Source organism: Kogia breviceps, chromosome 11 (assembly GCF_026419965.1).
Source record: "Kogia breviceps isolate mKogBre1 chromosome 11, mKogBre1 haplotype 1, whole genome shotgun sequence".
Classification (NCBI taxonomy): domain Eukaryota; kingdom Metazoa; phylum Chordata; class Mammalia; order Artiodactyla; family Physeteridae; genus Kogia; species Kogia breviceps.
Window position 1 is genome coordinate 23,261,702 of NC_081320.1, and position 27,429 is coordinate 23,289,130.

General features: G+C 77.7%; 24 non-coding genes across 24 annotated transcripts; all 24 read right to left on the bottom strand.

Moving 5' to 3' along the window:
• Positions 1–492: 492 nt before the first annotated feature.
• Positions 493–611, bottom strand: LOC131766089 (5S ribosomal RNA). Its single transcript, XR_009338390.1, has one exon. It is a non-coding gene; the product is annotated as a 5S ribosomal RNA (ribosomal RNA).
• Positions 612–1,639: 1,028 nt separating this feature from the next.
• Positions 1,640–1,758, bottom strand: LOC131766090 (5S ribosomal RNA). The gene has a single exon (XR_009338391.1). It is a non-coding gene; the product is annotated as a 5S ribosomal RNA (ribosomal RNA).
• A 1,029-nt stretch (positions 1,759–2,787) lies between these two features.
• On the bottom strand, positions 2,788–2,906 carry LOC131766091 (5S ribosomal RNA). Its single transcript, XR_009338392.1, has one exon. It is a non-coding gene; the product is annotated as a 5S ribosomal RNA (ribosomal RNA).
• A 1,029-nt stretch (positions 2,907–3,935) lies between these two features.
• On the bottom strand, positions 3,936–4,054 carry LOC131766092 (5S ribosomal RNA). Its single transcript, XR_009338393.1, has one exon. It is a non-coding gene; the product is annotated as a 5S ribosomal RNA (ribosomal RNA).
• Positions 4,055–5,089: 1,035 nt separating this feature from the next.
• On the bottom strand, positions 5,090–5,208 carry LOC131766093 (5S ribosomal RNA). The gene has a single exon (XR_009338394.1). It is a non-coding gene; the product is annotated as a 5S ribosomal RNA (ribosomal RNA).
• Positions 5,209–6,236: 1,028 nt separating this feature from the next.
• On the bottom strand, positions 6,237–6,355 carry LOC131766094 (5S ribosomal RNA). The gene has a single exon (XR_009338395.1). It is a non-coding gene; the product is annotated as a 5S ribosomal RNA (ribosomal RNA).
• A 1,043-nt stretch (positions 6,356–7,398) lies between these two features.
• LOC131766095 (5S ribosomal RNA) lies at positions 7,399–7,517 on the bottom strand. The gene has a single exon (XR_009338396.1). It is a non-coding gene; the product is annotated as a 5S ribosomal RNA (ribosomal RNA).
• Positions 7,518–8,546: 1,029 nt separating this feature from the next.
• Positions 8,547–8,665, bottom strand: LOC131766097 (5S ribosomal RNA). Its single transcript, XR_009338398.1, has one exon. It is a non-coding gene; the product is annotated as a 5S ribosomal RNA (ribosomal RNA).
• A 1,034-nt stretch (positions 8,666–9,699) lies between these two features.
• On the bottom strand, positions 9,700–9,818 carry LOC131766098 (5S ribosomal RNA). Its single transcript, XR_009338399.1, has one exon. It is a non-coding gene; the product is annotated as a 5S ribosomal RNA (ribosomal RNA).
• A 1,029-nt stretch (positions 9,819–10,847) lies between these two features.
• Positions 10,848–10,966, bottom strand: LOC131766099 (5S ribosomal RNA). The gene has a single exon (XR_009338400.1). It is a non-coding gene; the product is annotated as a 5S ribosomal RNA (ribosomal RNA).
• A 1,022-nt stretch (positions 10,967–11,988) lies between these two features.
• LOC131766100 (5S ribosomal RNA) lies at positions 11,989–12,107 on the bottom strand. The gene has a single exon (XR_009338401.1). It is a non-coding gene; the product is annotated as a 5S ribosomal RNA (ribosomal RNA).
• A 1,043-nt stretch (positions 12,108–13,150) lies between these two features.
• On the bottom strand, positions 13,151–13,269 carry LOC131766101 (5S ribosomal RNA). Its single transcript, XR_009338402.1, has one exon. It is a non-coding gene; the product is annotated as a 5S ribosomal RNA (ribosomal RNA).
• Positions 13,270–14,298: 1,029 nt separating this feature from the next.
• On the bottom strand, positions 14,299–14,417 carry LOC131766102 (5S ribosomal RNA). Its single transcript, XR_009338403.1, has one exon. It is a non-coding gene; the product is annotated as a 5S ribosomal RNA (ribosomal RNA).
• A 1,029-nt stretch (positions 14,418–15,446) lies between these two features.
• On the bottom strand, positions 15,447–15,565 carry LOC131766103 (5S ribosomal RNA). The gene has a single exon (XR_009338404.1). It is a non-coding gene; the product is annotated as a 5S ribosomal RNA (ribosomal RNA).
• Positions 15,566–16,608: 1,043 nt separating this feature from the next.
• Positions 16,609–16,727, bottom strand: LOC131766104 (5S ribosomal RNA). The gene has a single exon (XR_009338405.1). It is a non-coding gene; the product is annotated as a 5S ribosomal RNA (ribosomal RNA).
• Positions 16,728–17,756: 1,029 nt separating this feature from the next.
• Positions 17,757–17,875, bottom strand: LOC131766105 (5S ribosomal RNA). The gene has a single exon (XR_009338406.1). It is a non-coding gene; the product is annotated as a 5S ribosomal RNA (ribosomal RNA).
• Positions 17,876–18,897: 1,022 nt separating this feature from the next.
• LOC131766106 (5S ribosomal RNA) lies at positions 18,898–19,016 on the bottom strand. Its single transcript, XR_009338407.1, has one exon. It is a non-coding gene; the product is annotated as a 5S ribosomal RNA (ribosomal RNA).
• A 1,029-nt stretch (positions 19,017–20,045) lies between these two features.
• On the bottom strand, positions 20,046–20,164 carry LOC131766108 (5S ribosomal RNA). The gene has a single exon (XR_009338409.1). It is a non-coding gene; the product is annotated as a 5S ribosomal RNA (ribosomal RNA).
• Positions 20,165–21,193: 1,029 nt separating this feature from the next.
• Positions 21,194–21,312, bottom strand: LOC131766109 (5S ribosomal RNA). Its single transcript, XR_009338410.1, has one exon. It is a non-coding gene; the product is annotated as a 5S ribosomal RNA (ribosomal RNA).
• A 1,029-nt stretch (positions 21,313–22,341) lies between these two features.
• LOC131766110 (5S ribosomal RNA) lies at positions 22,342–22,460 on the bottom strand. Its single transcript, XR_009338411.1, has one exon. It is a non-coding gene; the product is annotated as a 5S ribosomal RNA (ribosomal RNA).
• Positions 22,461–23,482: 1,022 nt separating this feature from the next.
• LOC131766111 (5S ribosomal RNA) lies at positions 23,483–23,601 on the bottom strand. The gene has a single exon (XR_009338412.1). It is a non-coding gene; the product is annotated as a 5S ribosomal RNA (ribosomal RNA).
• Positions 23,602–24,630: 1,029 nt separating this feature from the next.
• On the bottom strand, positions 24,631–24,749 carry LOC131766112 (5S ribosomal RNA). Its single transcript, XR_009338413.1, has one exon. It is a non-coding gene; the product is annotated as a 5S ribosomal RNA (ribosomal RNA).
• A 1,029-nt stretch (positions 24,750–25,778) lies between these two features.
• On the bottom strand, positions 25,779–25,897 carry LOC131766113 (5S ribosomal RNA). The gene has a single exon (XR_009338414.1). It is a non-coding gene; the product is annotated as a 5S ribosomal RNA (ribosomal RNA).
• A 1,029-nt stretch (positions 25,898–26,926) lies between these two features.
• On the bottom strand, positions 26,927–27,045 carry LOC131766114 (5S ribosomal RNA). The gene has a single exon (XR_009338415.1). It is a non-coding gene; the product is annotated as a 5S ribosomal RNA (ribosomal RNA).
• Positions 27,046–27,429: the final 384 nt, after the last annotated feature.

Sequence of the window (27,429 nt, forward strand, 5' to 3'; positions counted from 1 at the left end):
CCCCGGCCGTGGCGCAACGGCGGAGGGAGGGCTTGTCCCGCAGGCAGCCGTGCACAGACACACCGGCAGACAGGTGGCTGCGCCGGAGCCGGCTGGCCGCCGCTGGCGGCGGCCAAGTGCGGGCCGAGCGGCTCGCGGGCCGCACGGACGGCCCGCGGGCCTGCGGCGCAGTCTGGGTCCGGGCCAGCCACCCCCGGAGCGTCACGTGGGCCGCCGGCCACCGGGGCCGCCTTTCTGGCCGCCTGGCCGGCCAGGGGGGCGGGCAGTGCCCCCTCCAGAGCGCGCTGTGGTGGGAGGGGCCGGAGGAGACGGGGCCTGCAGAGGCGCCCGGACGTGCGGGCGGGGGTGGGCGGCGCGGGGAAAGGGGTGGAGGCAGGGGGTGGGGGGTGGGGTGGGGTTGGGCGAGGGGTGCGGGGGGCGTGGGGGCGTGGCGCGGAGGCGGCCTCGGCCGCGGGCTACTAAAAGGGAAGGCAGGCGGGGCGGGAGGCAAAAAGCCTACAGCACCCGGTATTCCCAGGCGGTCTCCCATCCAAGTACTAACCAGGCCCGACCCTGCTTAGCTTCCGAGATCAGACGAGATCGGGCGCGTTCAGGGTGGTATGGCCGTAGACGGGGGCGAGGGCCGCGGGCTGCCTCTTGAGGAGCCGCTTCGCCGGCGCCGGCGCCTCCCCGACAGCCCGACGGCCCGTCCGCCCCGGCAGGGCCCCGCCGCCCGCCCAGCCGGGGGGATGCAGGCCTCGGGTACCGCGGGGTGGAGGAGGGGCGGGTGGGGTGTGGGCGACCTCCCGGCCCAGGCCGGGCGGGAACCCAGCAAACCCTTCGGCGCTTGGCGCCCCGCCCCCCATCCCGCACGTCGCCCCCAGGAACGAGGCCCCGGAGGCTTCAGGGCCCGGGGCCGGCGGTCCGTTGTGCATTCCCCACCCCCACCCCCACCCCCCTGCCCCGCCCACGCGGCGCTAGGCGCAGCCCCACCGCAGCCCGGGCTGGCCATCCATCCGGCCCGACAGCAGTTGGCCCGAAGCCACTGGGAGCCACCGTGGAGTCGGCAAGGCCCCTTGGCGCCGTAGCACGGCCAGCCGCCGAGCACGGGACCCCGACCCTGGTGGCCGGCAAGGCGCGGGGGCGGCGGCCCTGGCCCCCGATGCCTCTCCCGCCCCCGGCCGTGGCGCAACGGCGGAGGGAGGGCTTGTCCCGCAGGCAGCCGTGCACAGACACACCGGCAGACAGGTGGCTGCGCCGGAGCCGGCTGGCCGCCGCTGGCGGCGGCCAAGTGCGGGCCGAGCGGCTCGCGGGCCGCACGGACGGCCCGCGGGCCTGCGGCGCAGTCTGGGTCCGGGCCAGCCACCCCCGGAGCGTCACGTGGGCCGCCGGCCACCGGGGCCGCCTTTCTGGCCGCCTGGCCGGCCAGGGGGGCGGGCAGTGCCCCCTCCAGAGCGCGCTGTGGTGGGAGGGGCCGGAGGAGACGGGGCCTGCAGAGGCGCCCGGACGTGCGGGCGGGGGTGGGCGGCGCGGGGAAAGGGGTGGAGGCAGGGGGTGGGGTGGGGTTGGGCGAGGGGTGCGGGGGGCGTGGGGGCGTGGCGCGGAGGCGGCCTCGGCCGCGGGCTACTAAAAGGGAAGGCAGGCGGGGCGGGAGGCAAAAAGCCTACAGCACCCGGTATTCCCAGGCGGTCTCCCATCCAAGTACTAACCAGGCCCGACCCTGCTTAGCTTCCGAGATCAGACGAGATCGGGCGCGTTCAGGGTGGTATGGCCGTAGACGGGGGCGAGGGCCGCGGGCTGCCTCTTGAGGAGCCGCTTCGCCGGCGCCGGCGCCTCCCCGACAGCCCGACGGCCCGTCCGCCCCGGCAGGGCCCCGCCGCCCGCCCAGCCGGGGGGATGCAGGCCTCGGGTACCGCGGGGTGGAGGAGGGGCGGGTGGGGTGTGGGCGACCTCCCGGCCCAGGCCGGGCGGGAACCCAGCAAACCCTTCGGCGCTTGGCGCCCCGCCCCCCATCCCGCACGTCGCCCCCAGGAACGAGGCCCCGGAGGCTTCAGGGCCCGGGGCCGGCGGTCCGTTGTGCATTCCCCACCCCCACCCCCCTGCCCCGCCCACGCGGCGCTAGGCGCAGCCCCACCGCAGCCCGGGCTGGCCATCCATCCGGCCCGACAGCAGTTGGCCCGAAGCCACTGGGAGCCACCGTGGAGTCGGCAAGGCCCCTTGGCGCCGTAGCACGGCCAGCCGCCGAGCACGGGACCCCGACCCTGGTGGCCGGCAAGGCGCGGGGGCGGCGGCCCTGGCCCCCGATGCCTCTCCCGCCCCCGGCCGTGGCGCAACGGCGGAGGGAGGACTTGTCCCGCAGGCAGCCGTGCACAGACACACCGGCAGACAGGTGGCTGCGCCGGAGCCGGCTGGCCGCCGCTGGCGGCGGCCAAGTGCGGGCCGAGCGGCTCGCGGGCCGCACGGACGGCCCGCGGGCCTGCGGCGCAGTCTGGGTCCGGGCCAGCCACCCCCGGAGCGTCACGTGGGCCGCCGGCCACCGGGGCCGCCTTTCTGGCCGCCTGGCCGGCCAGGGGGGCGGGCAGTGCCCCCTCCAGAGCGCGCTGTGGTGGGAGGGGCCGGAGGAGACGGGGCCTGCAGAGGCGCCCGGACGTGCGGGCGGGGGTGGGCGGCGCGGGGAAAGGGGTGGAGGCAGGGGGTGGGGGGTGGGGTGGGGTTGGGCGAGGGGTGCGGGGGGCGTGGGGGCGTGGCGCGGAGGCGGCCTCGGCCGCGGGCTACTAAAAGGGAAGGCAGGCGGGGCGGGAGGCAAAAAGCCTACAGCACCCGGTATTCCCAGGCGGTCTCCCATCCAAGTACTAACCAGGCCCGACCCTGCTTAGCTTCCGAGATCAGACGAGATCGGGCGCGTTCAGGGTGGTATGGCCGTAGACGGGGGCGAGGGCCGCGGGCTGCCTCTTGAGGAGCCGCTTCGCCGGCGCCGGCGCCTCCCCGACAGCCCGACGGCCCGTCCGCCCCGGCAGGGCCCCGCCGCCCGCCCAGCCGGGGGGATGCAGGCCTCGGGTACCGCGGGGTGGAGGAGGGGCGGGTGGGGTGTGGGCGACCTCCCGGCCCAGGCCGGGCGGGAACCCAGCAAACCCTTCGGCGCTTGGCGCCCCGCCCCCCATCCCGCACGTCGCCCCCAGGAACGAGGCCCCGGAGGCTTCAGGGCCCGGGGCCGGCGGTCCGTTGTGCATTCCCCACCCCCACCCCCCTGCCCCGCCCACGCGGCGCTAGGCGCAGCCCCACCGCAGCCCGGGCTGGCCATCCATCCGGCCCGACAGCAGTTGGCCCGAAGCCACTGGGAGCCACCGTGGAGTCGGCAAGGCCCCTTGGCGCCGTAGCACGGCCAGCCGCCGAGCACGGGACCCCGACCCTGGTGGCCGGCAAGGCGCGGGGGCGGCGGCCCTGGCCCCCGATGCCTCTCCCGCCCCCGGCCGTGGCGCAACGGCGGAGGGAGGGCTTGTCCCGCAGGCAGCCGTGCACAGACACACCGGCAGACAGGTGGCTGCGCCGGAGCCGGCTGGCCGCCGCTGGCGGCGGCCAAGTGCGGGCCGAGCGGCTCGCGGGCCGCACGGACGGCCCGCGGGCCTGCGGCGCAGTCTGGGTCCGGGCCAGCCACCCCCGGAGCGTCACGTGGGCCGCCGGCCACCGGGGCCGCCTTTCTGGCCGCCTGGCCGGCCAGGGGGGCGGGCAGTGCCCCCTCCAGAGCGCGCTGTGGTGGGAGGGGCCGGAGGAGACGGGGCCTGCAGAGGCGCCCGGACGTGCGGGCGGGGGTGGGCGGCGCGGGGAAAGGGGTGGAGGCAGGGGGTGGGGGGTGGGGTGGGGTTGGGCGAGGGGTGCGGGGGGCGTGGGGGCGTGGCGCGGAGGCGGCCTCGGCCGCGGGCTACTAAAAGGGAAGGCAGGCGGGGCGGGAGGCAAAAAGCCTACAGCACCCGGTATTCCCAGGCGGTCTCCCATCCAAGTACTAACCAGGCCCGACCCTGCTTAGCTTCCGAGATCAGACGAGATCGGGCGCGTTCAGGGTGGTATGGCCGTAGACGGGGGCGAGGGCCGCGGGCTGCCTCTTGAGGAGTCGCTTCGCCGGCGCCGGCGCCTCCCCGACAGCCCGACGGCCCGTCCGCCCCGGCAGGGCCCCGCCGCCCGCCCAGCCGGGGGGATGCAGGCCTCGGGTACCGCGGGGTGGAGGAGGGGCGGGTGGGGTGTGGGCGACCTCCCGGCCCAGGCCGGGCGGGAACCCAGCAAACCCTTCGGCGCTTGGCGCCCCGCCCCCCATCCCGCACGTCGCCCCCAGGAACGAGGCCCCGGAGGCTTCAGGGCCCGGGGCCGGCGGTCCGTTGTGCATTCCCCACCCCCACCCCCACCCCCCTGCCCCGCCCACGCGGCGCTAGGCGCAGCCCCACCGCAGCCCGGGCTGGCCATCCATCCGGCCCGACAGCAGTTGGCCCGAAGCCACTGGGAGCCACCGTGGAGTCGGCAAGGCCCCTTGGCGCCGTAGCACGGCCAGCCGCCGAGCACGGGACCCCGACCCTGGTGGCCGGCAAGGCGCGGGGGCGGCGGCCCTGGCCCCCGATGCCTCTCCCGCCCCCGGCCGTGGCGCAACGGCGGAGGGAGGGCTTGTCCCGCAGGCAGCCGTGCACAGACACACCGGCAGACAGGTGGCTGCGCCGGAGCCGGCTGGCCGCCGCTGGCGGCGGCCAAGTGCGGGCCGAGCGGCTCGCGGGCCGCACGGACGGCCCGCGGGCCTGCGGCGCAGTCTGGGTCCGGGCCAGCCACCCCCGGAGCGTCACGTGGGCCGCCGGCCACCGGGGCCGCCTTTCTGGCCGCCTGGCCGGCCAGGGGGGCGGGCAGTGCCCCCTCCAGAGCGCGCTGTGGTGGGAGGGGCCGGAGGAGACGGGGCCTGCAGAGGCGCCCGGACGTGCGGGCGGGGGTGGGCGGCGCGGGGAAAGGGGTGGAGGCAGGGGGTGGGGGGTGGGGTGGGGTTGGGCGAGGGGTGCGGGGGGCGTGGGGGCGTGGCGCGGAGGCGGCCTCGGCCGCGGGCTACTAAAAGGGAAGGCAGGCGGGGCGGGAGGCAAAAAGCCTACAGCACCCGGTATTCCCAGGCGGTCTCCCATCCAAGTACTAACCAGGCCCGACCCTGCTTAGCTTCCGAGATCAGACGAGATCGGGCGCGTTCAGGGTGGTATGGCCGTAGACGGGGGCGAGGGCCGCGGGCTGCCTCTTGAGGAGCCGCTTCGCCGGCGCCGGCGCCTCCCCGACAGCCCGACGGCCCGTCCGCCCCGGCAGGGCCCCGCCGCCCGCCCAGCCGGGGGGATGCAGGCCTCGGGTACCGCGGGGTGGAGGAGGGGCGGGTGGGGTGTGGGCGACCTCCCGGCCCAGGCCGGGCGGGAACCCAGCAAACCCTTCGGCGCTTGGCGCCCCGCCCCCCATCCCGCACGTCGCCCCCAGGAACGAGGCCCCGGAGGCTTCAGGGCCCGGGGCCGGCGGTCCGTTGTGCATTCCCCACCCCCACCCCCACCCCCCTGCCCCGCCCACGCGGCGCTAGGCGCAGCCCCACCGCAGCCCGGGCTGGCCATCCATCCGGCCCGACAGCAGTTGGCCCGAAGCCACTGGGAGCCACCGTGGAGTCGGCAAGGCCCCTTGGCGCCGTAGCACGGCCAGCCGCCGAGCACGGGACCCCGACCCTGGTGGCCGGCAAGGCGCGGGGGCGGCGGCCCTGGCCCCCGATGCCTCTCCCGCCCCCGGCCGTGGCGCAACGGCGGAGGGAGGGCTTGTCCCGCAGGCAGCCGTGCACAGACACACCGGCAGACAGGTGGCTGCGCCGGAGCCGGCTGGCCGCCGCTGGCGGCGGCCAAGTGCGGGCCGAGCGGCTCGCGGGCCGCACGGACGGCCCGCGGGCCTGCGGCGCAGTCTGGGTCCGGGCCAGCCACCCCCGGAGCGTCACGTGGGCCGCCGGCCACCGGGGCCGCCTTTCTGGCCGCCTGGCCGGCCAGGGGGGCGGGCAGTGCCCCCTCCAGAGCGCGCTGTGGTGGGAGGGGCCGGAGGAGACGGGGCCTGCAGAGGCGCCCGGACGTGCGGGCGGGGGTGGGCGGCGCGGGGAAAGGGGTGGAGGCAGGGGGTGGGGTGGGGTTGGGCGAGGGGTGCGGGGGGCGTGGGGGCGTGGCGCGGAGGCGGCCTCGGCCGCGGGCTACTAAAAGGGAAGGCAGGCGGGGCGGGAGGCAAAAAGCCTACAGCACCCGGTATTCCCAGGCGGTCTCCCATCCAAGTACTAACCAGGCCCGACCCTGCTTAGCTTCCGAGATCAGACGAGATCGGGCGCGTTCAGGGTGGTATGGCCGTAGACGGGGGCGAGGGCCGCGGGCTGCCTCTTGAGGAGTCGCTTCGCCGGCGCCGGCGCCTCCCCGACAGCCCGACAGCCCGTCCGCCCCGGCAGGGCCCCGCCGCCCGCCCAGCCGGGGGGATGCAGGCCTCGGGTACCGCGGGGTGGAGGAGGGGCGGGTGGGGTGTGGGCGACCTCCCGGCCCAGGCCGGGCGGGAACCCAGCAAACCCTTCGGCGCTTGGCGCCCCGCCCCCCATCCCGCACGTCGCCCCCAGGAACGAGGCCCCGGAGGCTTCAGGGCCCGGGGCCGGCGGTCCGTTGTGCATTCCCCACCCCCACCCCCCTGCCCCGCCCACGCGGCGCTAGGCGCAGCCCCACCGCAGCCCGGGCTGGCCATCCATCCGGCCCGACAGCAGTTGGCCCGAAGCCACTGGGAGCCACCGTGGAGTCGGCAAGGCCCCTTGGCGCCGTAGCACGGCCAGCCGCCGAGCACGGGACCCCGACCCTGGTGGCCGGCAAGGCGCGGGGGCGGCGGCCCTGGCCCCCGATGCCTCTCCCGCCCCCGGCCGTGGCGCAACGGCGGAGGGAGGGCTTGTCCCGCAGGCAGCCGTGCACAGACACACCGGCAGACAGGTGGCTGCGCCGGAGCCGGCTGGCCGCCGCTGGCGGCGGCCAAGTGCGGGCCGAGCGGCTCGCGGGCCGCACGGACGGCCCGCGGGCCTGCGGCGCAGTCTGGGTCCGGGCCAGCCACCCCCGGAGCGTCACGTGGGCCGCCGGCCACCGGGGCCGCCTTTCTGGCCGCCTGGCCGGCCAGGGGGGCGGGCAGTGCCCCCTCCAGAGCGCGCTGTGGTGGGAGGGGCCGGAGGAGACGGGGCCTGCAGAGGCGCCCGGACGTGCGGGCGGGGGTGGGCGGCGCGGGGAAAGGGGTGGAGGCAGGGGGTGGGGGGTGGGGGGTGGGGGGTGGGGTGGGTTTGGGCGAGGGGTGCGGGGGGCGTGGGGGCGTGGCGCGGAGGCGGCCTCGGCCGCGGGCTACTAAAAGGGAAGGCAGGCGGGGCGGGAGGCAAAAAGCCTACAGCACCCGGTATTCCCAGGCGGTCTCCCATCCAAGTACTAACCAGGCCCGACCCTGCTTAGCTTCCGAGATCAGACGAGATCGGGCGCGTTCAGGGTGGTATGGCCGTAGACGGGGGCGAGGGCCGCGGGCTGCCTCTTGAGGAGCCGCTTCGCCGGCGCCGGCGCCTCCCCGACAGCCCGACGGCCCGTCCGCCCCGGCAGGGCCCCGCCGCCCGCCCAGCCGGGGGGATGCAGGCCTCGGGTACCGCGGGGTGGAGGAGGGGCGGGTGGGGTGTGGGCGACCTCCCGGCCCAGGCCGGGCGGGAACCCAGCAAACCCTTCGGCGCTTGGCGCCCCGCCCCCCATCCCGCACGTCGCCCCCAGGAACGAGGCCCCGGAGGCTTCAGGGCCCGGGGCCGGCGGTCCGTTGTGCATTCCCCACCCCCACCCCCCTGCCCCGCCCACGCGGCGCTAGGCGCAGCCCCACCGCAGCCCGGGCTGGCCATCCATTCGGCCCGACAGCAGTTGGCCCGAAGCCACTGGGAGCCACCGTGGAGTCGGCAAGGCCCCTTGGCGCCGTAGCACGGCCAGCCGCCGAGCACGGGACCCCGACCCTGGTGGCCGGCAAGGCGCGGGGGCGGCGGCCCTGGCCCCCGATGCCTCTCCCGCCCCCGGCCGTGGCGCAACGGCGGAGGGAGGGCTTGTCCCGCAGGCAGCCGTGCACAGACACACCGGCAGACAGGTGGCTGCGCCGGAGCCGGCTGGCCGCCGCTGGCGGCGGCCAAGTGCGGGCCGAGCGGCTCGCGGGCCGCACGGACGGCCCGCGGGCCTGCGGCGCAGTCTGGGTCCGGGCCAGCCACCCCCGGAGCGTCACGTGGGCCGCCGGCCACCGGGGCCGCCTTTCTGGCCGCCTGGCCGGCCAGGGGGGCGGGCAGTGCCCCCTCCAGAGCGCGCTGTGGTGGGAGGGGCCGGAGGAGACGGGGCCTGCAGAGGCGCCCGGACGTGCGGGCGGGGGTGGGCGGCGCGGGGAAAGGGGTGGAGGCAGGGGGTGGGGGGTGGGGTGGGGTTGGGCGAGGGGTGCGGGGGGCGTGGGGGCGTGGCGCGGAGGCGGCCTCGGCCGCGGGCTACTAAAAGGGAAGGCAGGCGGGGCGGGAGGCAAAAAGCCTACAGCACCCGGTATTCCCAGGCGGTCTCCCATCCAAGTACTAACCAGGCCCGACCCTGCTTAGCTTCCGAGATCAGACGAGATCGGGCGCGTTCAGGGTGGTATGGCCGTAGACGGGGGCGAGGGCCGCGGGCTGCCTCTTGAGGAGCCGCTTCGCCGGCGCCGGCGCCTCCCCGACAGCCCGACGGCCCGTCCGCCCCGGCAGGGCCCCGCCGCCCGCCCAGCCGGGGGGATGCAGGCCTCGGGTACCGCGGGGTGGAGGAGGGGCGGGTGGGGTGTGGGCGACCTCCCGGCCCAGGCCGGGCGGGAACCCAGCAAACCCTTCGGCGCTTGGCGCCCCGCCCCCCATCCCGCACGTCGCCCCCAGGAACGAGGCCCCGGAGGCTTCAGGGCCCGGGGCCGGCGGTCCGTTGTGCATTCCCCACCCCCACCCCCCTGCCCCGCCCACGCGGCGCTAGGCGCAGCCCCACCGCAGCCCGGGCTGGCCATCCATCCGGCCCGACAGCAGTTGGCCCGAAGCCACTGGGAGCCACCGTGGAGTCGGCAAGGCCCCTTGGCGCCGTAGCACGGCCAGCCGCCGAGCACGGGACCCCGACCCTGGTGGCCGGCAAGGCGCGGGGGCGGCGGCCCTGGCCCCCGATGCCTCTCCCGCCCCCGGCCGTGGCGCAACGGCGGAGGGAGGGCTTGTCCCGCAGGCAGCCGTGCACAGACACACCGGCAGACAGGTGGCTGCGCCGGAGCCGGCTGGCCGCCGCTGGCGGCGGCCAAGTGCGGGCCGAGCGGCTCGCGGGCCGCACGGACGGCCCGCGGGCCTGCGGCGCAGTCTGGGTCCGGGCCAGCCACCCCCGGAGCGTCACGTGGGCCGCCGGCCACCGGGGCCGCCTTTCTGGCCGCCTGGCCGGCCAGGGGGGCGGGCAGTGCCCCCTCCAGAGCGCGCTGTGGTGGGAGGGGCCGGAGGAGACGGGGCCTGCAGAGGCGCCCGGACGTGCGGGCGGGGGTGGGCGGCGCGGGGAAAGGGGTGGAGGCAGGGCGTGGGGGGGGGGGTGGGGTGGGGTTGGGCGAGGGGTGCGGGGGGCGTGGGGGCGTGGCGCGGAGGCGGCCTCGGCCGCGGGCTACTAAAAGGGAAGGCAGGCGGGGCGGGAGGCAAAAAGCCTACAGCACCCGGTATTCCCAGGCGGTCTCCCATCCAAGTACTAACCAGGCCCGACCCTGCTTAGCTTCCGAGATCAGACGAGATCGGGCGCGTTCAGGGTGGTATGGCCGTAGACGGGGGCGAGGGCCGCGGGCTGCCTCTTGAGGAGCCGCTTCGCCGGCGCCGGCGCCTCCCCGACAGCCCGACGGCCCGTCCGCCCCGGCAGGGCCCCGCCGCCCGCCCAGCCGGGGGGATGCAGGCCTCGGGTACCGCGGGGTGGAGGAGGGGCGGGTGGGGTGTGGGCGACCTCCCGGCCCAGGCCGGGCGGGAACCCAGCAAACCCTTCGGCGCTTGGCGCCCCGCCCCCCATCCCGCACGTCGCCCCCAGGAACGAGGCCCCGGAGGCTTCAGGGCCCGGGGCCGGCGGTCCGTTGTGCATTCCCCACCCCCACCCCCCTGCCCCGCCCACGCGGCGCTAGGCGCAGCCCCACCGCAGCCCGGGCTGGCCATCCATTCGGCCCGACAGCAGTTGGCCCGAAGCCACTGGGAGCCACCGTGGAGTCGGCAAGGCCCCTTGGCGCCGTAGCACGGCCAGCCGCCGAGCACGGGACCCCGACCCTGGTGGCCGGCAAGGCGCGGGGGCGGCGGCCCTGGCCCCCGATGCCTCTCCCGCCCCCGGCCGTGGCGCAACGGCGGAGGGAGGGCTTGTCCCGCAGGCAGCCGTGCACAGACACACCGGCAGACAGGTGGCTGCGCCGGAGCCGGCTGGCCGCCGCTGGCGGCGGCCAAGTGCGGGCCGAGCGGCTCGCGGGCCGCACGGACGGCCCGCGGGCCTGCGGCGCAGTCTGGGTCCGGGCCAGCCACCCCCGGAGCGTCACGTGGGCCGCCGGCCACCGGGGCCGCCTTTCTGGCCGCCTGGCCGGCCAGGGGGGCGGGCAGTGCCCCCTCCAGAGCGCGCTGTGGTGGGAGGGGCCGGAGGAGACGGGGCCTGCAGAGGCGCCCGGACGTGCGGGCGGGGGTGGGCGGCGCGGGGAAAGGGGTGGAGGCAGGGGGTGGGGGGTGGGGTGGGGTTGGGCGAGGGGTGCGGGGGGCGTGGGGGCGTGGCGCGGAGGCGGCCTCGGCCGCGGGCTACTAAAAGGGAAGGCAGGCGGGGCGGGAGGCAAAAAGCCTACAGCACCCGGTATTCCCAGGCGGTCTCCCATCCAAGTACTAACCAGGCCCGACCCTGCTTAGCTTCCGAGATCAGACGAGATCGGGCGCGTTCAGGGTGGTATGGCCGTAGACGGGGGCGAGGGCCGCGGGCTGCCTCTTGAGGAGCCGCTTCGCCGGCGCCGGCGCCTCCCCGACAGCCCGACGGCCCGTCCGCCCCGGCAGGGCCCCGCCGCCCGCCCAGCCGGGGGGATGCAGGCCTCGGGTACCGCGGGGTGGAGGAGGGGCGGGTGGGGTGTGGGCGACCTCCCGGCCCAGGCCGGGCGGGAACCCAGCAAACCCTTCGGCGCTTGGCGCCCCGCCCCCCATCCCGCACGTCGCCCCCAGGAACGAGGCCCCGGAGGCTTCAGGGCCCGGGGCCGGCGGTCCGTTGTGCATTCCCCACCCCCACCCCCCTGCCCCGCCCACGCGGCGCTAGGCGCAGCCCCACCGCAGCCCGGGCTGGCCATCCATCCGGCCCGACAGCAGTTGGCCCGAAGCCACTGGGAGCCACCGTGGAGTCGGCAAGGCCCCTTGGCGCCGTAGCACGGCCAGCCGCCGAGCACGGGACCCCGACCCTGGTGGCCGGCAAGGCGCGGGGGCGGCGGCCCTGGCCCCCGATGCCTCTCCCGCCCCCGGCCGTGGCGCAACGGCGGAGGGAGGGCTTGTCCCGCAGGCAGCCGTGCACAGACACACCGGCAGACAGGTGGCTGCGCCGGAGCCGGCTGGCCGCCGCTGGCGGCGGCCAAGTGCGGGCCGAGCGGCTCGCGGGCCGCACGGACGGCCCGCGGGCCTGCGGCGCAGTCTGGGTCCGGGCCAGCCACCCCCGGAGCGTCACGTGGGCCGCCGGCCACCGGGGCCGCCTTTCTGGCCGCCTGGCCGGCCAGGGGGGCGGGCAGTGCCCCCTCCAGAGCGCGCTGTGGTGGGAGGGGCCGGAGGAGACGGGGCCTGCAGAGGCGCCCGGACGTGCGGGCGGGGGTGGGCGGCGCGGGGAAAGGGGTGGAGGCAGGGGGTGGGGTGGGGTTGGGCGAGGGGTGCGGGGGGCGTGGGGGCGTGGCGCGGAGGCGGCCTCGGCCGCGGGCTACTAAAAGGGAAGGCAGGCGGGGCGGGAGGCAAAAAGCCTACAGCACCCGGTATTCCCAGGCGGTCTCCCATCCAAGTACTAACCAGGCCCGACCCTGCTTAGCTTCCGAGATCAGACGAGATCGGGCGCGTTCAGGGTGGTATGGCCGTAGACGGGGGCGAGGGCCGCGGGCTGCCTCTTGAGGAGCCGCTTCGCCGGCGCCGGCGCCTCCCCGACAGCCCGACGGCCCGTCCGCCCCGGCAGGGCCCCGCCGCCCGCCCAGCCGGGGGGATGCAGGCCTCGGGTACCGCGGGGTGGAGGAGGGGCGGGTGGGGTGTGGGCGACCTCCCGGCCCAGGCCGGGCGGGAACCCAGCAAACCCTTCGGCGCTTGGCGCCCCGCCCCCCATCCCGCACGTCGCCCCCAGGAACGAGGCCCCGGAGGCTTCAGGGCCCGGGGCCGGCGGTCCGTTGTGCATTCCCCACCCCCACCCCCCTGCCCCGCCCACGCGGCGCTAGGCGCAGCCCCACCGCAGCCCGGGCTGGCCATCCATCCGGCCCGACAGCAGTTGGCCCGAAGCCACTGGGAGCCACCGTGGAGTCGGCAAGGCCCCTTGGCGCCGTAGCACGGCCAGCCGCCGAGCACGGGACCCCGACCCTGGTGGCCGGCAAGGCGCGGGGGCGGCGGCCCTGGCCCCCGATGCCTCTCCCGCCCCCGGCCGTGGCGCAACGGCGGAGGGAGGGCTTGTCCCGCAGGCAGCCGTGCACAGACACACCGGCAGACAGGTGGCTGCGCCGGAGCCGGCTGGCCGCCGCTGGCGGCGGCCAAGTGCGGGCCGAGCGGCTCGCGGGCCGCACGGACGGCCCGCGGGCCTGCGGCGCAGTCTGGGTCCGGGCCAGCCACCCCCGGAGCGTCACGTGGGCCGCCGGCCACCGGGGCCGCCTTTCTGGCCGCCTGGCCGGCCAGGGGGGCGGGCAGTGCCCCCTCCAGAGCGCGCTGTGGTGGGAGGGGCCGGAGGAGACGGGGCCTGCAGAGGCGCCCGGACGTGCGGGCGGGGGTGGGCGGCGCGGGGAAAGGGGTGGAGGCAGGGGGTGGGGGGTGGGGGGTGGGGGGTGGGGTGGGGTTGGGCGAGGGGTGCGGGGGGCGTGGGGGCGTGGCGCGGAGGCGGCCTCGGCCGCGGGCTACTAAAAGGGAAGGCAGGCGGGGCGGGAGGCAAAAAGCCTACAGCACCCGGTATTCCCAGGCGGTCTCCCATCCAAGTACTAACCAGGCCCGACCCTGCTTAGCTTCCGAGATCAGACGAGATCGGGCGCGTTCAGGGTGGTATGGCCGTAGACGGGGGCGAGGGCCGCGGGCTGCCTCTTGAGGAGCCGCTTCGCCGGCGCCGGCGCCTCCCCGACAGCCCGACGGCCCGTCCGCCCCGGCAGGGCCCCGCCGCCCGCCCAGCCGGGGGGATGCAGGCCTCGGGTACCGCGGGGTGGAGGAGGGGCGGGTGGGGTGTGGGCGACCTCCCGGCCCAGGCCGGGCGGGAACCCAGCAAACCCTTCGGCGCTTGGCGCCCCGCCCCCCATCCCGCACGTCGCCCCCAGGAACGAGGCCCCGGAGGCTTCAGGGCCCGGGGCCGGCGGTCCGTTGTGCATTCCCCACCCCCACCCCCCTGCCCCGCCCACGCGGCGCTAGGCGCAGCCCCACCGCAGCCCGGGCTGGCCATCCATCCGGCCCGACAGCAGTTGGCCCGAAGCCACTGGGAGCCACCGTGGAGTCGGCAAGGCCCCTTGGCGCCGTAGCACGGCCAGCCGCCGAGCACGGGACCCCGACCCTGGTGGCCGGCAAGGCGCGGGGGCGGCGGCCCTGGCCCCCGATGCCTCTCCCGCCCCCGGCCGTGGCGCAACGGCGGAGGGAGGGCTTGTCCCGCAGGCAGCCGTGCACAGACACACCGGCAGACAGGTGGCTGCGCCGGAGCCGGCTGGCCGCCGCTGGCGGCGGCCAAGTGCGGGCCGAGCGGCTCGCGGGCCGCACGGACGGCCCGCGGGCCTGCGGCGCAGTCTGGGTCCGGGCCAGCCACCCCCGGAGCGTCACGTGGGCCGCCGGCCACCGGGGCCGCCTTTCTGGCCGCCTGGCCGGCCAGGGGGGCGGGCAGTGCCCCCTCCAGAGCGCGCTGTGGTGGGAGGGGCCGGAGGAGACGGGGCCTGCAGAGGCGCCCGGACGTGCGGGCGGGGGTGGGCGGCGCGGGGAAAGGGGTGGAGGCAGGGGGTGGGGGGTGGGGTGGGGTTGGGCGAGGGGTGCGGGGGGCGTGGGGGCGTGGCGCGGAGGCGGCCTCGGCCGCGGGCTACTAAAAGGGAAGGCAGGCGGGGCGGGAGGCAAAAAGCCTACAGCACCCGGTATTCCCAGGCGGTCTCCCATCCAAGTACTAACCAGGCCCGACCCTGCTTAGCTTCCGAGATCAGACGAGATCGGGCGCGTTCAGGGTGGTATGGCCGTAGACGGGGGCGAGGGCCGCGGGCTGCCTCTTGAGGAGCCGCTTCGCCGGCGCCGGCGCCTCCCCGACAGCCCGACGGCCCGTCCGCCCCGGCAGGGCCCCGCCGCCCGCCCAGCCGGGGGGATGCAGGCCTCGGGTACCGCGGGGTGGAGGAGGGGCGGGTGGGGTGTGGGCGACCTCCCGGCCCAGGCCGGGCGGGAACCCAGCAAACCCTTCGGCGCTTGGCGCCCCGCCCCCCATCCCGCACGTCGCCCCCAGGAACGAGGCCCCGGAGGCTTCAGGGCCCGGGGCCGGCGGTCCGTTGTGCATTCCCCACCCCCACCCCCCTGCCCCGCCCACGCGGCGCTAGGCGCAGCCCCACCGCAGCCCGGGCTGGCCATCCATTCGGCCCGACAGCAGTTGGCCCGAAGCCACTGGGAGCCACCGTGGAGTCGGCAAGGCCCCTTGGCGCCGTAGCACGGCCAGCCGCCGAGCACGGGACCCCGACCCTGGTGGCCGGCAAGGCGCGGGGGCGGCGGCCCTGGCCCCCGATGCCTCTCCCGCCCCCGGCCGTGGCGCAACGGCGGAGGGAGGGCTTGTCCCGCAGGCAGCCGTGCACAGACACACCGGCAGACAGGTGGCTGCGCCGGAGCCGGCTGGCCGCCGCTGGCGGCGGCCAAGTGCGGGCCGAGCGGCTCGCGGGCCGCACGGACGGCCCGCGGGCCTGCGGCGCAGTCTGGGTCCGGGCCAGCCACCCCCGGAGCGTCACGTGGGCCGCCGGCCACCGGGGCCGCCTTTCTGGCCGCCTGGCCGGCCAGGGGGGCGGGCAGTGCCCCCTCCAGAGCGCGCTGTGGTGGGAGGGGCCGGAGGAGACGGGGCCTGCAGAGGCGCCCGGACGTGCGGGCGGGGGTGGGCGGCGCGGGGAAAGGGGTGGAGGCAGGGGGTGGGGGGTGGGGTGGGGTTGGGCGAGGGGTGCGGGGGGCGTGGGGGCGTGGCGCGGAGGCGGCCTCGGCCGCGGGCTACTAAAAGGGAAGGCAGGCGGGGCGGGAGGCAAAAAGCCTACAGCACCCGGTATTCCCAGGCGGTCTCCCATCCAAGTACTAACCAGGCCCGACCCTGCTTAGCTTCCGAGATCAGACGAGATCGGGCGCGTTCAGGGTGGTATGGCCGTAGACGGGGGCGAGGGCCGCGGGCTGCCTCTTGAGGAGCCGCTTCGCCGGCGCCGGCGCCTCCCCGACAGCCCGACGGCCCGTCCGCCCCGGCAGGGCCCCGCCGCCCGCCCAGCCGGGGGGATGCAGGCCTCGGGTACCGCGGGGTGGAGGAGGGGCGGGTGGGGTGTGGGCGACCTCCCGGCCCAGGCCGGGCGGGAACCCAGCAAACCCTTCGGCGCTTGGCGCCCCGCCCCCCATCCCGCACGTCGCCCCCAGGAACGAGGCCCCGGAGGCTTCAGGGCCCGGGGCCGGCGGTCCGTTGTGCATTCCCCACCCCCACCCCCCTGCCCCGCCCACGCGGCGCTAGGCGCAGCCCCACCGCAGCCCGGGCTGGCCATCCATCCGGCCCGACAGCAGTTGGCCCGAAGCCACTGGGAGCCACCGTGGAGTCGGCAAGGCCCCTTGGCGCCGTAGCACGGCCAGCCGCCGAGCACGGGACCCCGACCCTGGTGGCCGGCAAGGCGCGGGGGCGGCGGCCCTGGCCCCCGATGCCTCTCCCGCCCCCGGCCGTGGCGCAACGGCGGAGGGAGGGCTTGTCCCGCAGGCAGCCGTGCACAGACACACCGGCAGACAGGTGGCTGCGCCGGAGCCGGCTGGCCGCCGCTGGCGGCGGCCAAGTGCGGGCCGAGCGGCTCGCGGGCCGCACGGACGGCCCGCGGGCCTGCGGCGCAGTCTGGGTCCGGGCCAGCCACCCCCGGAGCGTCACGTGGGCCGCCGGCCACCGGGGCCGCCTTTCTGGCCGCCTGGCCGGCCAGGGGGGCGGGCAGTGCCCCCTCCAGAGCGCGCTGTGGTGGGAGGGGCCGGAGGAGACGGGGCCTGCAGAGGCGCCCGGACGTGCGGGCGGGGGTGGGCGGCGCGGGGAAAGGGGTGGAGGCAGGGGGTGGGGGGTGGGGGGTGGGGGGTGGGGTGGGGTTGGGCGAGGGGTGCGGGGGGCGTGGGGGCGTGGCGCGGAGGCGGCCTCGGCCGCGGGCTACTAAAAGGGAAGGCAGGCGGGGCGGGAGGCAAAAAGCCTACAGCACCCGGTATTCCCAGGCGGTCTCCCATCCAAGTACTAACCAGGCCCGACCCTGCTTAGCTTCCGAGATCAGACGAGATCGGGCGCGTTCAGGGTGGTATGGCCGTAGACGGGGGCGAGGGCCGCGGGCTGCCTCTTGAGGAGCCGCTTCGCCGGCGCCGGCGCCTCCCCGACAGCCCGACGGCCCGTCCGCCCCGGCAGGGCCCCGCCGCCCGCCCAGCCGGGGGGATGCAGGCCTCGGGTACCGCGGGGTGGAGGAGGGGCGGGTGGGGTGTGGGCGACCTCCCGGCCCAGGCCGGGCGGGAACCCAGCAAACCCTTCGGCGCTTGGCGCCCCGCCCCCCATCCCGCACGTCGCCCCCAGGAACGAGGCCCCGGAGGCTTCAGGGCCCGGGGCCGGCGGTCCGTTGTGCATTCCCCACCCCCACCCCCCTGCCCCGCCCACGCGGCGCTAGGCGCAGCCCCACCGCAGCCCGGGCTGGCCATCCATTCGGCCCGACAGCAGTTGGCCCGAAGCCACTGGGAGCCACCGTGGAGTCGGCAAGGCCCCTTGGCGCCGTAGCACGGCCAGCCGCCGAGCACGGGACCCCGACCCTGGTGGCCGGCAAGGCGCGGGGGCGGCGGCCCTGGCCCCCGATGCCTCTCCCGCCCCCGGCCGTGGCGCAACGGCGGAGGGAGGGCTTGTCCCGCAGGCAGCCGTGCACAGACACACCGGCAGATAGGTGGCTGCGCCGGAGCCGGCTGGCCGCCGCTGGCGGCGGCCAAGTGCGGGCCGAGCGGCTCGCGGGCCGCACGGACGGCCCGCGGGCCTGCGGCGCAGTCTGGGTCCGGGCCAGCCACCCCCGGAGCGTCACGTGGGCCGCCGGCCACCGGGGCCGCCTTTCTGGCCGCCTGGCCGGCCAGGGGGGCGGGCAGTGCCCCCTCCAGAGCGCGCTGTGGTGGGAGGGGCCGGAGGAGACGGGGCCTGCAGAGGCGCCCGGACGTGCGGGCGGGGGTGGGCGGCGCGGGGAAAGGGGTGGAGGCAGGGGGTGGGGGGTGGGGTGGGGTTGGGCGAGGGGTGCGGGGGGCGTGGGGGCGTGGCGCGGAGGCGGCCTCGGCCGCGGGCTACTAAAAGGGAAGGCAGGCGGGGCGGGAGGCAAAAAGCCTACAGCACCCGGTATTCCCAGGCGGTCTCCCATCCAAGTACTAACCAGGCCCGACCCTGCTTAGCTTCCGAGATCAGACGAGATCGGGCGCGTTCAGGGTGGTATGGCCGTAGACGGGGGCGAGGGCCGCGGGCTGCCTCTTGAGGAGCCGCTTCGCCGGCGCCGGCGCCTCCCCGACAGCCCGACGGCCCGTCCGCCCCGGCAGGGCCCCGCCGCCCGCCCAGCCGGGGGGATGCAGGCCTCGGGTACCGCGGGGTGGAGGAGGGGCGGGTGGGGTGTGGGCGACCTCCCGGCCCAGGCCGGGCGGGAACCCAGCAAACCCTTCGGCGCTTGGCGCCCCGCCCCCCATCCCGCACGTCGCCCCCAGGAACGAGGCCCCGGAGGCTTCAGGGCCCGGGGCCGGCGGTCCGTTGTGCATTCCCCACCCCCACCCCCCTGCCCCGCCCACGCGGCGCTAGGCGCAGCCCCACCGCAGCCCGGGCTGGCCATCCATCCGGCCCGACAGCAGTTGGCCCGAAGCCACTGGGAGCCACCGTGGAGTCGGCAAGGCCCCTTGGCGCCGTAGCACGGCCAGCCGCCGAGCACGGGACCCCGACCCTGGTGGCCGGCAAGGCGCGGGGGCGGCGGCCCTGGCCCCCGATGCCTCTCCCGCCCCCGGCCGTGGCGCAACGGCGGAGGGAGGGCTTGTCCCGCAGGCAGCCGTGCACAGACACACCGGCAGACAGGTGGCTGCGCCGGAGCCGGCTGGCCGCCGCTGGCGGCGGCCAAGTGCGGGCCGAGCGGCTCGCGGGCCGCACGGACGGCCCGCGGGCCTGCGGCGCAGTCTGGGTCCGGGCCAGCCACCCCCGGAGCGTCACGTGGGCCGCCGGCCACCGGGGCCGCCTTTCTGGCCGCCTGGCCGGCCAGGGGGGCGGGCAGTGCCCCCTCCAGAGCGCGCTGTGGTGGGAGGGGCCGGAGGAGACGGGGCCTGCAGAGGCGCCCGGACGTGCGGGCGGGGGTGGGCGGCGCGGGGAAAGGGGTGGAGGCAGGGGGTGGGGTGGGGTTGGGCGAGGGGTGCGGGGGGCGTGGGGGCGTGGCGCGGAGGCGGCCTCGGCCGCGGGCTACTAAAAGGGAAGGCAGGCGGGGCGGGAGGCAAAAAGCCTACAGCACCCGGTATTCCCAGGCGGTCTCCCATCCAAGTACTAACCAGGCCCGACCCTGCTTAGCTTCCGAGATCAGACGAGATCGGGCGCGTTCAGGGTGGTATGGCCGTAGACGGGGGCGAGGGCCGCGGGCTGCCTCTTGAGGAGCCGCTTCGCCGGCGCCGGCGCCTCCCCGACAGCCCGACGGCCCGTCCGCCCCGGCAGGGCCCCGCCGCCCGCCCAGCCGGGGGGATGCAGGCCTCGGGTACCGCGGGGTGGAGGAGGGGCGGGTGGGGTGTGGGCGACCTCCCGGCCCAGGCCGGGCGGGAACCCAGCAAACCCTTCGGCGCTTGGCGCCCCGCCCCCCATCCCGCACGTCGCCCCCAGGAACGAGGCCCCGGAGGCTTCAGGGCCCGGGGCCGGCGGTCCGTTGTGCATTCCCCACCCCCACCCCCCTGCCCCGCCCACGCGGCGCTAGGCGCAGCCCCACCGCAGCCCGGGCTGGCCATCCATCCGGCCCGACAGCAGTTGGCCCGAAGCCACTGGGAGCCACCGTGGAGTCGGCAAGGCCCCTTGGCGCCGTAGCACGGCCAGCCGCCGAGCACGGGACCCCGACCCTGGTGGCCGGCAAGGCGCGGGGGCGGCGGCCCTGGCCCCCGATGCCTCTCCCGCCCCCGGCCGTGGCGCAACGGCGGAGGGAGGACTTGTCCCGCAGGCAGCCGTGCACAGACACACCGGCAGACAGGTGGCTGCGCCGGAGCCGGCTGGCCGCCGCTGGCGGCGGCCAAGTGCGGGCCGAGCGGCTCGCGGGCCGCACGGACGGCCCGCGGGCCTGCGGCGCAGTCTGGGTCCGGGCCAGCCACCCCCGGAGCGTCACGTGGGCCGCCGGCCACCGGGGCCGCCTTTCTGGCCGCCTGGCCGGCCAGGGGGGCGGGCAGTGCCCCCTCCAGAGCGCGCTGTGGTGGGAGGGGCCGGAGGAGACGGGGCCTGCAGAGGCGCCCGGACGTGCGGGCGGGGGTGGGCGGCGCGGGGAAAGGGGTGGAGGCAGGGGGTGGGGGGTGGGGTGGGGTTGGGCGAGGGGTGCGGGGGGCGTGGGGGCGTGGCGCGGAGGCGGCCTCGGCCGCGGGCTACTAAAAGGGAAGGCAGGCGGGGCGGGAGGCAAAAAGCCTACAGCACCCGGTATTCCCAGGCGGTCTCCCATCCAAGTACTAACCAGGCCCGACCCTGCTTAGCTTCCGAGATCAGACGAGATCGGGCGCGTTCAGGGTGGTATGGCCGTAGACGGGGGCGAGGGCCGCGGGCTGCCTCTTGAGGAGCCGCTTCGCCGGCGCCGGCGCCTCCCCGACAGCCCGACGGCCCGTCCGCCCCGGCAGGGCCCCGCCGCCCGCCCAGCCGGGGGGATGCAGGCCTCGGGTACCGCGGGGTGGAGGAGGGGCGGGTGGGGTGTGGGCGACCTCCCGGCCCAGGCCGGGCGGGAACCCAGCAAACCCTTCGGCGCTTGGCGCCCCGCCCCCCATCCCGCACGTCGCCCCCAGGAACGAGGCCCCGGAGGCTTCAGGGCCCGGGGCCGGCGGTCCGTTGTGCATTCCCCACCCCCACCCCCCTGCCCCGCCCACGCGGCGCTAGGCGCAGCCCCACCGCAGCCCGGGCTGGCCATCCATTCGGCCCGACAGCAGTTGGCCCGAAGCCACTGGGAGCCACCGTGGAGTCGGCAAGGCCCCTTGGCGCCGTAGCACGGCCAGCCGCCGAGCACGGGACCCCGACCCTGGTGGCCGGCAAGGCGCGGGGGCGGCGGCCCTGGCCCCCGATGCCTCTCCCGCCCCCGGCCGTGGCGCAACGGCGGAGGGAGGGCTTGTCCCGCAGGCAGCCGTGCACAGACACACCGGCAGACAGGTGGCTGCGCCGGAGCCGGCTGGCCGCCGCTGGCGGCGGCCAAGTGCGGGCCGAGCGGCTCGCGGGCCGCACGGACGGCCCGCGGGCCTGCGGCGCAGTCTGGGTCCGGGCCAGCCACCCCCGGAGCGTCACGTGGGCCGCCGGCCACCGGGGCCGCCTTTCTGGCCGCCTGGCCGGCCAGGGGGGCGGGCAGTGCCCCCTCCAGAGCGCGCTGTGGTGGGAGGGGCCGGAGGAGACGGGGCCTGCAGAGGCGCCCGGACGTGCGGGCGGGGGTGGGCGGCGCGGGGAAAGGGGTGGAGGCAGGGGGTGGGGGGTGGGGTGGGGTTGGGCGAGGGGTGCGGGGGGCGTGGGGGCGTGGCGCGGAGGCGGCCTCGGCCGCGGGCTACTAAAAGGGAAGGCAGGCGGGGCGGGAGGCAAAAAGCCTACAGCACCCGGTATTCCCAGGCGGTCTCCCATCCAAGTACTAACCAGGCCCGACCCTGCTTAGCTTCCGAGATCAGACGAGATCGGGCGCGTTCAGGGTGGTATGGCCGTAGACGGGGGCGAGGGCCGCGGGCTGCCTCTTGAGGAGCCGCTTCGCCGGCGCCGGCGCCTCCCCGACAGCCCGACGGCCCGTCCGCCCCGGCAGGGCCCCGCCGCCCGCCCAGCCGGGGGGATGCAGGCCTCGGGTACCGCGGGGTGGAGGAGGGGCGGGTGGGGTGTGGGCGACCTCCCGGCCCAGGCCGGGCGGGAACCCAGCAAACCCTTCGGCGCTTGGCGCCCCGCCCCCCATCCCGCACGTCGCCCCCAGGAACGAGGCCCCGGAGGCTTCAGGGCCCGGGGCCGGCGGTCCGTTGTGCATTCCCCACCCCCACCCCCCTGCCCCGCCCACGCGGCGCTAGGCGCAGCCCCACCGCAGCCCGGGCTGGCCATCCATTCGGCCCGACAGCAGTTGGCCCGAAGCCACTGGGAGCCACCGTGGAGTCGGCAAGGCCCCTTGGCGCCGTAGCACGGCCAGCCGCCGAGCACGGGACCCCGACCCTGGTGGCCGGCAAGGCGCGGGGGCGGCGGCCCTGGCCCCCGATGCCTCTCCCGCCCCCGGCCGTGGCGCAACGGCGGAGGGAGGGCTTGTCCCGCAGGCAGCCGTGCACAGACACACCGGCAGACAGGTGGCTGCGCCGGAGCCGGCTGGCCGCCGCTGGCGGCGGCCAAGTGCGGGCCGAGCGGCTCGCGGGCCGCACGGACGGCCCGCGGGCCTGCGGCGCAGTCTGGGTCCGGGCCAGCCACCCCCGGAGCGTCACGTGGGCCGCCGGCCACCGGGGCCGCCTTTCTGGCCGCCTGGCCGGCCAGGGGGGCGGGCAGTGCCCCCTCCAGAGCGCGCTGTGGTGGGAGGGGCCGGAGGAGACGGGGCCTGCAGAGGCGCCCGGACGTGCGGGCGGGGGTGGGCGGCGCGGGGAAAGGGGTGGAGGCAGGGGGTGGGGGGTGGGGTGGGGTTGGGCGAGGGGTGCGGGGGGCGTGGGGGCGTGGCGCGGAGGCGGCCTCGGCCGCGGGCTACTAAAAGGGAAGGCAGGCGGGGCGGGAGGCAAAAAGCCTACAGCACCCGGTATTCCCAGGCGGTCTCCCATCCAAGTACTAACCAGGCCCGACCCTGCTTAGCTTCCGAGATCAGACGAGATCGGGCGCGTTCAGGGTGGTATGGCCGTAGACGGGGGCGAGGGCCGCGGGCTGCCTCTTGAGGAGCCGCTTCGCCGGCGCCGGCGCCTCCCCGACAGCCCGACGGCCCGTCCGCCCCGGCAGGGCCCCGCCGCCCGCCCAGCCGGGGGGATGCAGGCCTCGGGTACCGCGGGGTGGAGGAGGGGCGGGTGGGGTGTGGGCGACCTCCCGGCCCAGGCCGGGCGGGAACCCAGCAAACCCTTCGGCGCTTGGCGCCCCGCCCCCCATCCCGCACGTCGCCCCCAGGAACGAGGCCCCGGAGGCTTCAGGGCCCGGGGCCGGCGGTCCGTTGTGCATTCCCCACCCCCACCCCCCTGCCCCGCCCACGCGGCGCTAGGCGCAGCCCCACCGCAGCCCGGGCTGGCCATCCATCCGGCCCGACAGCAGTTGGCCCGAAGCCACTGGGAGCCACCGTGGAGTCGGCAAGGCCCCTTGGCGCCGTAGCACGGCCAGCCGCCGAGCACGGGACCCCGACCCTGGTGGCCGGCAAGGCGCGGGGGCGGCGGCCCTGGCCCCCGATGCCTCTCCCGCCCCCGGCCGTGGCGCAACGGCGGAGGGAGGGCTTGTCCCGCAGGCAGCCGTGCACAGACACACCGGCAGACAGGTGGCTGCGCCGGAGCCGGCTGGCCGCCGCTGGCGGCGGCCAAGTGCGGGCCGAGCGGCTCGCGGGCCGCACGGACGGCCCGCGGGCCTGCGGCGCAGTCTGGGTCCGGGCCAGCCACCCCCGGAGCGTCACGTGGGCCGCCGGCCACCGGGGCCGCCTTTCTGGCCGCCTGGCCGGCCAGGGGGGCGGGCAGTGCCCCCTCCAGAGCGCGCTGTGGTGGGAGGGGCCGGAGGAGACGGGGCCTGCAGAGGCGCCCGGACGTGCGGGCGGGGGTGGGCGGCGCGGGGAAAGGGGTGGAGGCAGGGGGTGGGGTGGGGTTGGGCGAGGGGTGCGGGGGGCGTGGGGGCGTGGCGCGGAGGCGGCCTCGGCCGCGGGCTACTAAAAGGGAAGGCAGGCGGGGCGGGAGGCAAAAAGCCTACAGCACCCGGTATTCCCAGGCGGTCTCCCATCCAAGTACTAACCAGGCCCGACCCTGCTTAGCTTCCGAGATCAGACGAGATCGGGCGCGTTCAGGGTGGTATGGCCGTAGACGGGGGCGAGGGCCGCGGGCTGCCTCTTGAGGAGCCGCTTCGCCGGCGCCGGCGCCTCCCCGACAGCCCGACGGCCCGTCCGCCCCGGCAGGGCCCCGCCGCCCGCCCAGCCGGGGGGATGCAGGCCTCGGGTACCGCGGGGTGGAGGAGGGGCGGGTGGGGTGTGGGCGACCTCCCGGCCCAGGCCGGGCGGGAACCCAGCAAACCCTTCGGCGCTTGGCGCCCCGCCCCCCATCCCGCACGTCGCCCCCAGGAACGAGGCCCCGGAGGCTTCAGGGCCCGGGGCCGGCGGTCCGTTGTGCATTCCCCACCCCCACCCCCCTGCCCCGCCCACGCGGCGCTAGGCGCAGCCCCACCGCAGCCCGGGCTGGCCATCCATCCGGCCCGACAGCAGTTGGCCCGAAGCCACTGGGAGCCACCGTGGAGTCGGCAAGGCCCCTTGGCGCCGTAGCACGGCCAGCCGCCGAGCACGGGACCCCGACCCTGGTGGCCGGCAAGGCGCGGGGGCGGCGGCCCTGGCCCCCGATGCCTCTCCCGCCCCCGGCCGTGGCGCAACGGCGGAGGGAGGACTTGTCCCGCAGGCAGCCGTGCACAGACACACCGGCAGACAGGTGGCTGCGCCGGAGCCGGCTGGCCGCCGCTGGCGGCGGCCAAGTGCGGGCCGAGCGGCTCGCGGGCCGCACGGACGGCCCGCGGGCCTGCGGCGCAGTCTGGGTCCGGGCCAGCCACCCCCGGAGCGTCACGTGGGCCGCCGGCCACCGGGGCCGCCTTTCTGGCCGCCTGGCCGGCCAGGGGGGCGGGCAGTGCCCCCTCCAGAGCGCGCTGTGGTGGGAGGGGCCGGAGGAGACGGGGCCTGCAGAGGCGCCCGGACGTGCGGGCGGGGGTGGGCGGCGCGGGGAAAGGGGTGGAGGCAGGGGGTGGGGGGTGGGGTGGGGTTGGGCGAGGGGTGCGGGGGGCGTGGGGGCGTGGCGCGGAGGCGGCCTCGGCCGCGGGCTACTAAAAGGGAAGGCAGGCGGGGCGGGAGGCAAAAAGCCTACAGCACCCGGTATTCCCAGGCGGTCTCCCATCCAAGTACTAACCAGGCCCGACCCTGCTTAGCTTCCGAGATCAGACGAGATCGGGCGCGTTCAGGGTGGTATGGCCGTAGACGGGGGCGAGGGCCGCGGGCTGCCTCTTGAGGAGCCGCTTCGCCGGCGCCGGCGCCTCCCCGACAGCCCGACGGCCCGTCCGCCCCGGCAGGGCCCCGCCGCCCGCCCAGCCGGGGGGATGCAGGCCTCGGGTACCGCGGGGTGGAGGAGGGGCGGGTGGGGTGTGGGCGACCTCCCGGCCCAGGCCGGGCGGGAACCCAGCAAACCCTTCGGCGCTTGGCGCCCCGCCCCCCATCCCGCACGTCGCCCCCAGGAACGAGGCCCCGGAGGCTTCAGGGCCCGGGGCCGGCGGTCCGTTGTGCATTCCCCACCCCCACCCCCCTGCCCCGCCCACGCGGCGCTAGGCGCAGCCCCACCGCAGCCCGGGCTGGCCATCCATTCGGCCCGACAGCAGTTGGCCCGAAGCCACTGGGAGCCACCGTGGAGTCGGCAAGGCCCCTTGGCGCCGTAGCACGGCCAGCCGCCGAGCACGGGACCCCGACCCTGGTGGCCGGCAAGGCGCGGGGGCGGCGGCCCTGGCCCCCGATGCCTCTCCCGCCCCCGGCCGTGGCGCAACGGCGGAGGGAGGGCTTGTCCCGCAGGCAGCCGTGCACAGACACACCGGCAGACAGGTGGCTGCGCCGGAGCCGGCTGGCCGCCGCTGGCGGCGGCCAAGTGCGGGCCGAGCGGCTCGCGGGCCGCACGGACGGCCCGCGGGCCTGCGGCGCAGTCTGGGTCCGGGCCAGCCACCCCCGGAGCGTCACGTGGGCCGCCGGCCACCGGGGCCGCCTTTCTGGCCGCCTGGCCGGCCAGGGGGGCGGGCAGTGCCCCCTCCAGAGCGCGCTGTGGTGGGAGGGGCCGGAGGAGACGGGGCCTGCAGAGGCGCCCGGACGTGCGGGCGGGGGTGGGCGGCGCGGGGAAAGGGGTGGAGGCAGGGGGTGGGGGGTGGGGTGGGGTTGGGCGAGGGGTGCGGGGGGCGTGGGGGCGTGGCGCGGAGGCGGCCTCGGCCGCGGGCTACTAAAAGGGAAGGCAGGCGGGGCGGGAGGCAAAAAGCCTACAGCACCCGGTATTCCCAGGCGGTCTCCCATCCAAGTACTAACCAGGCCCGACCCTGCTTAGCTTCCGAGATCAGACGAGATCGGGCGCGTTCAGGGTGGTATGGCCGTAGACGGGGGCGAGGGCCGCGGGCTGCCTCTTGAGGAGCCGCTTCGCCGGCGCCGGCGCCTCCCCGACAGCCCGACGGCCCGTCCGCCCCGGCAGGGCCCCGCCGCCCGCCCAGCCGGGGGGATGCAGGCCTCGGGTACCGCGGGGTGGAGGAGGGGCGGGTGGGGTGTGGGCGACCTCCCGGCCCAGGCCGGGCGGGAACCCAGCAAACCCTTCGGCGCTTGGCGCCCCGCCCCCCATCCCGCACGTCGCCCCCAGGAACGAGGCCCCGGAGGCTTCAGGGCCCGGGGCCGGCGGTCCGTTGTGCATTCCCCACCCCCACCCCCCTGCCCCGCCCACGCGGCGCTAGGCGCAGCCCCACCGCAGCCCGGGCTGGCCATCCATCCGGCCCGACAGCAGTTGGCCCGAAGCCACTGGGAGCCACCGTGGAGTCGGCAAGGCCCCTTGGCGCCGTAGCACGGCCAGCCGCCGAGCACGGGACCCCGACCCTGGTGGCCGGCAAGGCGCGGGGGCGGCGGCCCTGGCCCCCGATGCCTCTCCCGCCCCCGGCCGTGGCGCAACGGCGGAGGGAGGGCTTGTCCCGCAGGCAGCCGTGCACAGACACACCGGCAGACAGGTGGCTGCGCCGGAGCCGGCTGGCCGCCGCTGGCGGCGGCCAAGTGCGGGCCGAGCGGCTCGCGGGCCGCACGGACGGCCCGCGGGCCTGCGGCGCAGTCTGGGTCCGGGCCAGCCACCCCCGGAGCGTCACGTGGGCCGCCGGCCACCGGGGCCGCCTTTCTGGCCGCCTGGCCGGCCAGGGGGGCGGGCAGTGCCCCCTCCAGAGCGCGCTGTGGTGGGAGGGGCCGGAGGAGACGGGGCCTGCAGAGGCGCCCGGACGTGCGGGCGGGGGTGGGCGGCGCGGGGAAAGGGGTGGAGGCAGGGCGTGGGGGGTGGGGTGGGGTTGGGCGAGGGGTGCGGGGGGCGTGGGGGCGTGGCGCGGAGGCGGCCTCGGCCGCGGGCTACTAAAAGGGAAGGCAGGCGGGGCGGGAGGCAAAAAGCCTACAGCACCCGGTATTCCCAGGCGGTCTCCCATCCAAGTACTAACCAGGCCCGACCCTGCTTAGCTTCCGAGATCAGACGAGATCGGGCGCGTTCAGGGTGGTATGGCCGTAGACGGGGGCGAGGGCCGCGGGCTGCCTCTTGAGGAGTCGCTTCGCCGGCGCCGGCGCCTCCCCGACAGCCCGACGGCCCGTCCGCCCCGGCAGGGCCCCGCCGCCCGCCCAGCCGGGGGGATGCAGGCCTCGGGTACCGCGGGGTGGAGGAGGGGCGGGTGGGGTGTGGGCGACCTCCCGGCCCAGGCCGGGCGGGAACCCAGCAAACCCTTCGGCGCTTGGCGCCCCGCCCCCCATCCCGCACGTCGCCCCCAGGAACGAGGCCCCGGAGGCTTCAGGGCCCGGGGCCGGCGGTCCGTTGTGCATTCCCCACCCCCACCCCCCTGCCCCGCCCACGCGGCGCTAGGCGCAGCCCCACCGCAGCCCGGGCTGGCCATCCATCCGGCC